General features: G+C 53.0%; 1 protein-coding gene across 1 annotated transcript in view; it reads left to right on the plus strand.

The window, feature by feature from the left end:
* Positions 1-3,093: 3,093 nt before the first annotated feature.
* LOC130835613 (collagen alpha-1(I) chain-like) overlaps positions 3,094-12,746 on the plus strand; it is a 73,808-nt gene continuing 64,155 nt past the window's right edge. The window contains exons 1-2 of the mRNA XM_057707218.1: positions 3,094-3,275; positions 3,988-4,140. The gene's annotated coding sequence lies outside the window, so the exon portion shown is untranslated. The remainder of the gene's footprint in view (positions 3,276-3,987; positions 4,141-12,746) is intronic.

Consider the following 12,746-nt stretch of genomic DNA (forward strand, 5'->3'; position numbering starts at 1 on the left):
TTCTTGCTGTGCCCTCTCATGGTGTGAAGGGAGAGACAGACAGACAGGCAGAGACAGAGACAGAGAGAGGGCTCTGGCGTCTCTTCCTTTTACAAGGGCACTAACCCCATCATGGGGCCCCACCCTTGTGACCACCTTTAAACCTACTTACCTTAAGGTCCCACCTCCTAAAACCATCTCATGGGTGTTAGGCATCAACATAACGGATTTGGGGAGGTAATCATTCAGGCCAGAACACTACCCTCCCTTGTCCTCTGTGACCTTCGGCGAGTCTTTCACCTTTTCTGAACTTTGTTTTCTTCATCCATAGAAGATGAACGATAACAGTACTCCGAGGGCTGCTTTGAGGCTTTTAGCAGAGAACACATGTAAAAGACACCGCACGTTAGGTGCTCAGAAAGTGTTCACAGAGGGAATAATTTCGGAGGTGGTATTATGTGAAAAAAAGTGCACCATTGACTTGGTGAGAGCTGGTCATTTCTGTCAGCACCAGTGGTGGCGCTGTGACTCTGGTGAATGCTTTGCACTGACTTCCTAACAGAATTAGAGTTTAAGCTGCTGGTCAGAGTTTAGTACCCGCAGATCACTAAAAGGAAAAAAGTCCAAAGAAACCTTTGGAAGTTCCCACTGGTGGGGAAGGGGCACTGCAGGTGTCAGCTTTGTTTGCAGGCCTGTGAGTGATGGCTGGTGGCGTGGGCAGAGAGAGGTCACTGTAGGAGATGTAGGGCCTTTTTATGCAGAAGGCACCGTGAGGTTCCCCGTGGAAGGAAGGAGGCTGAAGGCAGCTTGGAGACGCTGGTCCACATCACTACCCTAGCAGATGAGGAAGGCGAGAGCCAGAGAAATGGGGTGACTCGTCTCCTCCCTTTATTAACTAGTGCTGGCCCCGGGTGTGCGTGCCCCGTCTCTCCACGTCACATCCTGCTTCGTCCCACAAGTTAATAATCTAAAACCTAGCTCCTTTTTATCTCAGGAGCTCAAGAGTCCCACTAAAACAGAACAAAAAAAATGTATGTTTTAAAGGACAGGAACTAGTAATTATTAAGCACCTGTATGTACTAAGGTACTAGGAGCTTTATATGGGCTAAAGTTTGGTATTTTCCGACCAATCCAGAGAGTGAGGTTTTCCTTTTCACTGAAGGGGAAGCTAAACTAAAAAAGGTAAAGCGCTAGCCCAGGTCACAGGTATCAGGGAAGCAGGGGCTCTAGAGAAATCCCTTTATCTGAGGGCCAGTGTCGGTGTAATATTAGTAACAGTTTCCAAGCAGGCAGAAGTGATCCTTTGAGACAAAGATTTCTTTAAAAAGAATAATCAAAAATTTCTCCTCTGATTTGTGCTAATTCTAAAGAACGAATTAAAAACGTCTCAATTTAGCCCTTGAGATTCTTTTTTTTTAAACAATACTGAAATAGGTGTCATTTTTAACACTTATGAGAGCTTCCTGCAGGTTTTGTGAGTTATATAAAGTAGAAGCAAAATGAAATATTAGATACTGGCCTTTCATGCTATGTCCCTAAAATTTTCCATTGCTTATTTATATAATATGTTTCTGCTTTAAAAATATACGTTCATTGTCAAACATTTGGGGAATTTCAATAAAGATGCAAACAATAAAATAAAAATTTGCCCATATTTCCAGCACCCAGAGGTAGTGACCATTAATATTTTGGTGTGTGTGCTGTGGTCTGAGAGCAGTTTGGGGTTTATGGAGAAGCTGAGAGGAAAGGCGAGTTCCCCCGGATTCCCCCAGCTCCTCGGGATACCACCCCTCCCCCCAGCTTCCGCCCTTACGGACATAGGACATCTTCCTACGTCAGTGTGGCGCAGTGGTTGCGACTGCTGAGCCAATATTGATACGTGATAATAAGCGAATTTACATCAGGGTTCACTCCTTGTGTTGTATGTTCTGTGGGTTTTGACAAACACGTAAGGACAGGTGTCCACCATTTGAGTATCACACAATAGTTTTTCACTATTTAAAAAAGCACGTGGAGAATTAATTTTGACTTTTCATCGTGTGATTTTAATATTTTTATGTGTTCTTTAGATTTTACGTAGTGGTTATTGTTCTTTGATGATAAAAGTAACACATGTTTATAATTATAGTGCTGGCACACCCACAGAACCACTCAAATGAATCATCTGAAAGAGGGCATTTTTAAAAGAATGTGTTTATTTTATGAATTCCATTAGGTGCACATCAGGAAACAATCGTGGGGCATGAAGGCCTGCATCCTCGCGCAGGAGGGCTTCCTTCGCCCCTGCGTTTTTCCTGTGAATTGATGGCTGAGCACTGAGCCCCCGCCGAGGGGAGATCCTGAGTGGGTTCCCCTGACAGCCCGCTCTAGGAAGACCTGCTCCAGGCCCTGCCACTGGAGCGGGTAGGTTCCCAAATGCTCCCCAGGGTACCTTGGCCTGGAGTGACCTCCTCCCGGGCAGAGGTGGGGCGAGGCTTCAGGGGGACCCGTTGCCCGGGCGACGCGGCCGCTCCTCCCGGCCCCGCGATGCAGGGGGGTGGATGGGGTGGGGGGAGCCGGGCTTAGGGGGGCCAGGCTGGGGTGCTGGCAGGGGGATGTCGCTGGGGTTGGATGGGAGGGAGCCTGGCTGGGGGGTGTAGCTGAGGGGAAGAGGAACCAGGGTGGGGGCAAGTGTAGCAGGGCTGGGATGTGGTGGGGGGGATATCCTCGTGGGGGTTGGGGCTGGGGGTGGGGAATGGCTGGGAGGATGGTAGGGGTAGCCGGGCTGCGGGCTAGGTGGCTTGGGGATTGGGGGGGCTGTGAGTGTAGGGCTGGGAGTGAAGAAGAGCCAGGGGCCGGGCGTGGGGTGGCCTGGGGGGTGGAGGGAATGGAAAGAGATCTGGGCCGGGGGCGTGGCCTGGGGCCGGGGGCGTGGCCTGGGGGTGGAAAGAGAGCTGGGGCGTGGCGTGGGGCTGGGGCCGAGGCGGGGCCTGGGGTCGGGGGCATGGCCTGGGGTGGAAAGATAGCCGGGCCGGGGCGGGGCCTGGGGTGGAAAGCGTTCGGGGCCCGGGCGGGGCCTGGGTCCGGCGGGGCGGGGCCTGGAGGTGGGGCCTGGGCCGGGCGGGCTCCGGCACAGCTCCTCCAGCACAGCTCCTCCCGCGCAGCCCAGCGCGCCGCCCGGCTGGAGTCCGCGCGCCGGAGCGGAGGTTTCTCCGAGAGCCCGGCGTGCTCGGCGCTCCGCGGGACCAGGACGGGCCCTGGGTGGGCGGGACGTCTTGGATCGTCCGACTCTGGAGGCTGCTCCGCGCGGGGCCGCGGTAGGTGAGCGCGCCGGGGCGCGGGGCGGGCGCCGGGGTGTTGGCGGGGTTCCCGGGCCCGGGAGCGGAGGCGCCCTGACGCCGGCCCGTAGCTCTCTGCGTGCGCTCGCGGCGCGGCCGGGCGGCCCGGGGCCTGGGAACCGCGGCGCCCCGCGCCCGGGGACCCCCGGCCCGGCCCCGCGCCCGCCGCGGGCCGCGGGAGGGACAAAGGCGCGGGGCGCCCGGCCGCCCGGGGACGCGCCGGAGAGCGTCCTCCCAGAGCGAGCGTCTCCCTGCTGCCCCGGGCCTCCCCTCCCGAGAGCCGCGGGGCCCCGCGCGCGGCGACCGTGGGCTGGAGCGGGGGGCCGCGGGGCTGGGCTGCTTGCACCGGTGATCGGCGAGGTGGGGGCGTCGGCATCCCCGGCCCCGGCGGACGCAGACCCGCGCTGCGCCCACGTCTGGGGAGCTCAGGCGACCTGGGCTGGCGGCCCCCGTCCGGCCGTGCCGTCGGAGCCCGAGCACACCTCCCTTCCCTGCAGGTGCGGGAAAAAGGACGGACCAACCAACCAGGCGGGTAAAACTCTCCCGTTGCTTCCCAGCACTGGGCAGTCTTGTTCATCAGCAGGAGAAAACTGGGATTCTCTTAGCGCTTTTCACCAAGGCCATCCGCCCCTCCTCCCCAGGCGTCTCACTCCATTTTCCGTGTTCCCTGTTCACCCCTCCACGTCCCCAGGTGCTGCGCTCTTCTACGCTAACAGGCACAGAAGTTTTACCCCTTCTTCCACGCGTCCTCGCTGCAGTGCCCTCCGGGGCCTGTTCATTGGGCTTCCCTGCCTGTGCTGAACCTTGTCCTCTGCTGCGCCTCCGCAGTCCTGTAGAGTTTTATGTGAGTATTTCTGGCGCCGTATCCTAATTTTCACCCACCTCCTTTGGTCCCTAGATTTGCCATCTTCCTCCCACCCGGGCTGACTGACTGCCTGCCTTTCTGCCTGTGCTGTGCTGTGGGCCGGCTTACCTTTTACCTACTTCTCCCTGTTTCCCGCCTCCGGAGCACACCTTGTTTCGGTTCCTCTGGTTGTTGGTTTTTCTACTGCATCTCCACCCCTTGGCTCCTTTTTTTCCCTTCCAGTGGGTCCTCCACTACCCGGCAGACATCTCTATTTCAGAATGTCAGGAAGGCAGCCAGTTTCCTATATCTGCTCCTGGTTCTGTTCGTGTTCCTACTGAAGAAATAGTATCACACGTAGACAAGTTCTCCGACTCTGTTGATATTGCTATTAATGTGAATATTAGATAGCAGTTATCAGACGCGTAGTAGGAGCCAAGCACTCTTCTGAGGAACGTACATGAAGTAATAACTCGTGAATACTCCTTGAGGCCCTGTAATGTCAATGCATTCCTAGCCCCATTGTACAGATGAGAAAAGGGAGGCTTGGAGAAGTTAAGTACCAGGCCCGGTTTCTCATGGCTGTGTGGCGGGAGAAGTTAAGTACATTCGAACTTTTGAACTCAGACATGGGCTGGCATTCGGCTTTGGAAATGAGGTCATTATTTGCGTGTTTTATTTGGTCTGCAGTTTACAGCCTTGAGGGCATAATATCTATACCTGTAGAGCAGTGTGTGGGGAAAACCTAATGCCCTCTGTCCCTCAGAAAGACTGGGGACACTGCCTGAGCTGGCTTCTAGCTTGCTTTCCTGAAGAGAGCACCCGGCCCCCTTGGCTACAGGAAGGCTGGAAGAAAGCTTCACACTAAGACCATTGCCCGCCAGCTCCTTCCCTGCAGTGTGAGGTCAGTTTCACTTTAGCTGGCCAGACCTTTAGGGTCCTTGAGAGCCCTGTGGTGTTATGAGCCTTGCTTTTTTCTGTTTCACTATATAATTTAAAGCCTTGTTCAAATATCTCCTTCACCTTCCTGAAAGTTGGAGACAAGTGTTTGTTCGTTCGCAGATGCTGAAGCAGAGTGTTGGGAAAGTTTTACACTTTGATAGCTGGAAGGGACCTTACATTCCACAGAGGAGGAAACTGTGGCCCAGAGAAATACAATGTCGTGTCCAGGGGATGGGCAGCAGGACAGTAGAGCTGGTTTTAGATCCCCGACCTGCAACCTCTGGTCTGGGACTCTCCTCGCCTGGTCCTACAGCTTGGTGGGGTGACCTCGCCTTGCTGTGCAGAGCAGTGAACCAATCCTTCCTTTGCTGAGGGAGGGATCATTTAGGATGGAAGTTGTCAGCGGGTTCTTTTTTTTTTTTTCTTTTGGCCTGAAAGCTAAACATTTAAAAAACGTTTGCTCTTCAGATACGTAATGGCATACATGTGATCATGAACTTGCAGAAGTATAAATTCACATGTTTTCAGAAAGAAATATTTTTGTTTTCCAGAACATCAGGCAGGAATGCCGAATGCACATTGCTTCCTAGAGGCAAATAACACAGTCTAGGGCAATTTGAAGATCAGTAACTGTAATGTTTGATTGTATTTTCCATTTGCAGAGAGAAAGGCCTCAGTACAAAGTTCTCATGTGACTGATTTCCTTCATCTCCGCATCTCAGATAAGACAGGGACGAGGGGGCGAGCCTGTCCAGGGAGGGGCTGTCTCTGTGTTGGGTCTGCCATGCCCGCCCCCTGCCCCCCTGGCCTTGGACTCCCAGCCATCCCTGCTGTCCGTCTCATCTCTTTCTCCGGGAGCCCTCGGGGGACCTGGCGGGTGCAGCTCACCCGGGATTGCTCAACCTGTTCCCTGACTGCCGTTCTTGACAGAATCCAGCCCAGTGCCCTGAGGTGTACGTTGCATGTAACTAACATCTCCCTGACGCTCGGGAGTGAGACGGGTGGGTATGTGCGTCCTTGGGAGAACAGATGAGATGTTCGCTGCCTGCGTTCTGTGGTTCGGATGAGGGTCATCGGTGTCCCTGCGGACAGGTCAGGTTTCCCACTCCCCTTGCACGGGGGAGGGAGTCCAGTGTCATGGCCACATCCCTCTCGGAAGAGTCAAGGCTCAGACTTGAACGCCGGGCTGCCTGGCCCAGGAGACCCACACGCATCTCCCCGAGTCTGTCTCCTCTGAAGCTCGTAACTCCCTCTGCAGCAGCGTCCCCAGAGCCTTTTACGAGCTGGAGGAGGGAACACATGGGGCCTCGCAGGAGTCCCGGGCCCTCCTCTGTCTCCCCTCAGCCCCAGGGCACTTTCTGACTGTGGGGGAACCGGCAGCTGGGGCAAAGCCCGCAGTGGACAGAGGCGGTCCGGACGTGGTTGTGGCCATTTGCCATGGTTGGCGTGTCAGTGTTTGTGGCCGCAGGTAATGCGTCCTGTGTTTGTGATCTTCAAGTGTCCTGGACACAGGACTGTTACCTCACCCAACCAGGACCTTAAAGAACCTGATTTCCTGGCCAGAAATAATCTCCACCTGTTTCAGCGCTGCTGGACTTTGTTACCATGGAAGCCGTGGGAGCTCAGTGTTGCCATGTCGGGGGCCAGGGGCCTGACTCAGGACATCTTCCGCTCTGGCCAGGACTGGGCTGGACCCCCTTCTCTCTCTCGGGGTCCAGCCATGGGGTTGGGGAGCTCTAAGAGGCCCCTGCTGGCTCGTTGGGGAGAGGGAGGGGCCCACCTTTTCCCTCCCCCGTGAGCACCGTTACCGTTTGTTCCCTAAGCCTGGCAAGCTGTCCTTGGAGAAAAGTAGAACACGGGTCTGAAATGGCTAGACTGGAAGGTTTGCGTGGCAGGGCCAGCCTGCGGGAAGCCGGGATCTTTGCCCATCATCTTGGGCAGGTGCAGGGGGAGGGCGGGGCCCCGCCTTTGTGGTCTTAGAGCAGAGTGGGCAGGAGGCCAGGGAGGAGATGTGTTCCTGGTGTCAGAACCTTGATCACGTGGAAATGTCTGATCTGTGTGAGAGGAGCAGTGAGCAGTCTTGGGGTGGAGTGTTAACGTTACCACTCAGTCACCTTAAACAGGTCAGGCCCTACTACGTCACCACCACGTGTGATGTGTAAAGAGAGACGAGGCCCAGGTCCGGAAACCACTGACACGTGGGCTTTGAGACGTGTGCAGTTCGGATGTTGGGACTCTCTGGGGCTGAAAGGAAAAGAGCGTCAGCAGGTCGCTGCCTCCTGCTCTTCCATGTGTGTGTTAGATGCAGGGGATGGAACCCTCACAATGTGTCTTGCCTGCCTTGCTTCATTTCATCACATGCTAGTAATTTATATTGTTTCTATAACGTGATTGTTTGGCGATCGCCAGATAAACTGGGTTCAGGTCCCAACCCTGCTGCTTGCCCGCTGTGTGACCCTGGGGAGGCACAGACCTCTCTGCCTCAGTTGCTTCATCTGAACGGTGTAGATAATGGTCCCCATCTCTTGGCTGAGTGTTTTACACTTGGCTGGGCATAGGAAGGACCTGGGGGTCTTTAAGGAAGGTTGACGCCTCCTCCCACCCCCAGACGTTGTCGCTGGTTGTGGGTATGACCTCGGCGTTGGAACGTCCCAGGGGCAGTAACGTTGGGAACCAGGGTCACAGGCTGTTGGTGCGGACGAGTCCACTCTTGCGAAGTGCTCAGAAGGGGGCCTGGCTCTTATGTCTGTGGGGGGGAGGGGAAGGCTCTGATGGTTTTGTGATGGGAGGGGGAGAAAGCGGAGCTGTGTCGCGTATTCCCTGAGTACTTGGTTGGATGTTGAGGGCCTGTCGATTTGGGGATCTTCCAGTGGTTCCGTCTTGTTCTGAGACTTGGGAGGTGAGGTCGCCCAGTGCCATGGATCTCCAGCGCTGATTCTGAGCATCCTGTAGGCAGGACTGTAGAGGTCCTATGTGAACAGAACACCCCCCCCGCCCCCCCGGCCCCGGCAGCCTCCCCAGCACCATCCCTCCTCTGTGCAGAATAACTTGACTTTTCAGAATATAAACAGCTTCTGAAATCCTGAAGGAGCAGCGCTTCCCAGTGAGAATGGGAATCTGGCCCCCTAGCGTTCTGAGCCTGCCCTCATCTGTCATTTGGACTTAGATGTCAGTTTTCAGACACGCAAAACGTCTCTAGACTTGGTCTCTCTTTGGCATCTGAACTGTCTCGTAGGAGCGACACGTCACAGTGTTACAAATTATGTATTTCTAATTGTTACTTGAATACCATGCAGCCTTTTTGCATACCCTGTCCTGTCACACCTCATCCAACCTCCACTCTTGTTCTATTAATTCGACAGGTATTGATGGGCATCTGACTTGCATCAGACACGGAGCTGGCAGTCTTATCCCCTTCTGTGGAAGGACAAGCGTATCTGTCAGCGCGTAGAAAGTGTTTCTCTGCGTTTTAGTTCATAGCTGCAGCCTTCTCTGTACCTGTCTCTTGGTGACATAATTACTCCACTTTTAATAACAGAACATCTGAAGGACATTTTTCATCTCGACTCCACGGGCCTTCTTTGAGCCCTGCTGAGATTAATTAAGTCAAACCCCATGCAACAACTATCCTAAAATATCCCGACAAGTTATTAAAGTCCAGTTTGCCTGGAGCCCTGAGTCAGTGATGGTACCCTGTGGTCGGTACCCTCAGGATGAAATCTGCGATCCCGCTTAAGGTCTGTGGGTTCTGATTTCTTTTAGTCTAGAGTCTGTCCTAGTGGTTTGGCCAAATTAATTAAAGAAATGAGAAATAGGGGAATTCGTATCTCGAGCTTGTAATTTGTTCTCTTTCTGTGCAAACGTTAGATTCTGTTTTTGGTTGTGTTTTGCTGTGCAGGGGATACAAGGAACTGATGTTTATGCTTAAGTTGGCCCTAGTACATTTAAATGCGTGTTGTGAGTAGAAATAACTGATTCAGTATTTTGCCCTGCTGCCCGTTTACTAAGTGAACATCTACCACCGGGGAAACTCTTGTGTCGCCGGCACACAAGCAACTCAGTATGATGGTAAAGACTAACCTCCATTGTGTGGTCTTCACATTGTCACTGGTGTTACCCACGGACTGAATAGGCTTTAGAAATGCAGGCCTTCACAGGAATGGGCCTGGCTTCAATGTTCCATGGTTCCTTCTGAAATAACATCCCCCAAACCCTCATGCGAAACAATCAAGAGGGGTTATATGAATACCTACCGCTTCAGTTATATCCAGAAGGATTAGGTGTTTAAAATGAGAAAAGTTAAAAATATATTTTAATTTGAAGACGCTGAGGTTAAGAGGTAATCCAAGATACACTGGGAAAGGTCAACAGTATTCTTTAAGAGGGTATGTCCTAAGGTCTGCCAGACCTGCTTTCTCTGCTTTTTCTACCTTTGACTTTTCTGAAACAAATCTAAACTCCCCAGAGTGGGTTGAGTGGCCATGTTCCTGAAGAGCCTGCTTGTTTTATCAGTTAAGGTCAGCTCTGGCGCTAGAGCATCTCTCTGAGTCCTCAGGCCGCTCTGCTGGACCACAGTGCCCTGCTCTTCCCAGAAAAGATGGGGGACTGTGCTGTTATGGCCCCACTCCAGGTCTTGGCTGTGACCTGGGGGGGGTGTGTTGTAGCGGGGGGAGTCTAGGCTCGGGCCAGCCCGTGTGCTCTGCTGAGTCAGTGTGTCCTGGAACCAGTAACATTCCCTGCTAAGTCGGGTCTAGACTCCCAGCCTCCCTAAGAAATGAGGCTGTGGAATTTTAAATAAGGAAAAGTGGCAGCTTCTTTTGAAGAATCACTTTTTTGGTGACACGTCATGACAAGGTGTGGGGAATAAGGCTGATTTGTAAACTTGCAGCTGACTGCTGGGATTCTATTCGTATTTTCTTTCTTTCTTCGGCTGCACGCTTGGCATGTGGGATCCTAGTTCCCCTCCCCGGGATCGAACCTGCGCCCCCTGCAGTGGCAGCGTGGACCGCCAGGGGAGTCCCTCTATTCGTGTTTTCAAGAGCTGCCCTCACCCACCAGCATGGGCTCACTACGCCCAGACTCAGCTGTTGAAACGCTGTGAGCCCGGCTGGGTGTCTTGTGCTCATGGATGGTGATGACGTTCATTGGGACGGAGGGATGGTCCATCGTAAACTCGGCCGTGATTCCGACCGCGGCAGGCGCTGGCGCTGAGCACACGCTTACAACGTCCAGTCTCAGCTAACTCCTTCCTTTGTTAGATTCTGTGTGGGTGCGAGGGGGTTGGTGTAGGTTAACCTCCTCTGGACTTTCTTCCAGGCTGGAATCTTCTGCTCCCAGGACAGGGGTCCCCGGGGGAAAGGAGAGGATGCTCTGTCAGTTCCCCCTCTCCTCCCCCATCTGCTGGTCTGTGCTTCCCGCGGCTCCACTCAAAATCAGGAAAAATACTCAGGCTTAGAGAATGCTGTCTGCTCTCCTGCTGATACAGAAGTAATCCTGTAGGAGGAAGCAGGAACACTCCCTGCTTTTCCTACTCTTTCTCTCTAATCTGACCCCTCATCCAAGGTGCTCACCTTGAGTAGGTGCAGACCCAGAAGCTCTCAAGTGGGACACGGAAGCAAGGATGTTCCAGCAGGACAAGGTCAGTGCCTGCAGGTGGTTGACTCCAGGCGTACGGTCTCACTGCCGCTGCCTGAAGATGTCTGAGCTGGTCGCGTAGCTACTTACATTTTCATGCTGGCACATCTGAAGGAAGTTTATTACGTTGACTTCCTGGAGCCTGTTTCCAAGCCTGCTGAGGTTAATTAAATCAAACCTCATGCACCAATTATTCTGAAGTGAGATGGCTTATTAAATTCCCGTGCATGCTGGGTTACTCAATTTGTATTGTCCGTGTAGATGATTACGCTGTTGTTTGTTTCCTACTGTAAGACTTTAATACCCCCTTTTTTTTTTGTTTTTGTGGGTGGGTGCGATGAATCTCCTCTGGTTTTTCTCTCCTGCTGGGACGACGCGTCTCCAAGGAAGAAGGAAGTGCCTGCCGTCAGCAGGACAGCACTGTTTTCCAGGCTTTCCTGGAAAGTGTGTCTGTAGAGCCAGGTCTTACTCTCCACACAGTGCATCTGTTTTTCTCAGGCGGGAGATTTTTAAGAAGCCTTTGTGTTGGCTGGAACACTTGTCTTCTGAGATGAAGATAGTGGGTATCTGTGCAGATCAGGCTGGGAGGGACAGAAGGGTGGCTCCGCAGGAGGGTGCCTGGTCCCTCGTCCTCTGGACCCCGCGCAGCCACTGCTCTGTGTGTGCTTGCAGGTCAGCTGAAAAGACCGGGGAAGCACTTCGGTCATTATTGAGAGAGGATTTTTTAAAAACCATAACACTCTTGGGACTTCCCTGGTGGCGCCGCGGTTAACACTCTGTGCTCCCTGCGCACGGGCCCCGGGTTCCGTCCCTGGTCAGGGAACTAGATCCCACATGCGTGCCGCAGCTGAGAGCCCGCCTGCTGCAACTCAGACCCGGTGCGACCAAATAAATAAATATTTTAAAAATAATAAAAGACATAACACAAAAGAGTTTCTTTTATGTGATTGTTTTAAAAAGGACTGGTCATGCAGTGACCAGTTATGACACATGTCTGGTTAGTGACTTTTTTCTCTTGTACGAACTCACGGCTGCAGGATTCAGAAAGAATTAACTTGGAACACGTTTCTCATGGGCTTTTAGATGGAAAGATATTTCCCCATTGGGAGGATCCCGCACCTTTCGCCTCAGAGGAGTGAGAACGTCAGACCCGTGTTGGGATCCATTCACTAAGGGCCCAGGAGGTGATCCGGGTGGTTTCAGGTTCCCAGGCAGCGGCCCTGGTGCCGCGTGAGTGCAGAGGCCCTTGGAAAGCGGGGCGCATCTGCTCCCTCGCATATCCTGTGCTGCCTCGGCAAGAGGCGAAGGGAGATGGGAGAGTGGTGACCCTCATCTCAGAACCTGCAGGGCAGATCTGAGCACTTGCTGCTTCCTCGTGGAGGACCAGGCGGTGGAAATGTTACACGGGTGAGATGGATGGTTTCAAAGGAGGCGGTTATGGAAGGCTGGTAGCTACCGTGAAGGCACAGAGGGAGGTGGCCACGCCTGCTTGCTGGTGAGTGACAGGGTATCCAAGCGGGAATTCAGACAGACTTCTGGCATCTGTCCTGGGCTCTCCTGCCAAACCTGTCTACGTCAGTCATGAGGTTTGGATAGTCAAGGAAAGGTCCCTGTAAAACCCCCAAATCCTGGTGTGTGGCTGTGTGGAAGACGCGGCAGTGGTGCACAGGTGGTTTTCCTTAGCTGGGCTAAAATATTTACATTCTTATTTGTTAATTTTTTAAATTAAGCTTTTTTAAAATTTTGAGATAATTGTAGATTCACATGCATGGTATAATGCAGCGATGCTGTAGAACATCACAACCAGATGTTGACATTGATACGTGAAGATAGATAACGTTTCCATCACCAAGAGGGTCCCTTGTGTTGTCCTTTTATAGCCACACCCTCTTCCCCCTGCCCCTACTCCTTCCTTTGCCTCTAGCAACCACTAGTTTTTTCTGCATATAATTTTATTTCAAAAATGTTATATAAAATTGAAATTGTACAGTGTGTTAGGTATTGCTTTTCTTACTCGACACAAGTCTCTG

The sequence above is a fragment of the Hippopotamus amphibius genome, chromosome 14, assembly GCF_030028045.1.
Source record: "Hippopotamus amphibius kiboko isolate mHipAmp2 chromosome 14, mHipAmp2.hap2, whole genome shotgun sequence".
NCBI lineage: Eukaryota > Metazoa > Chordata > Mammalia > Artiodactyla > Hippopotamidae > Hippopotamus > Hippopotamus amphibius.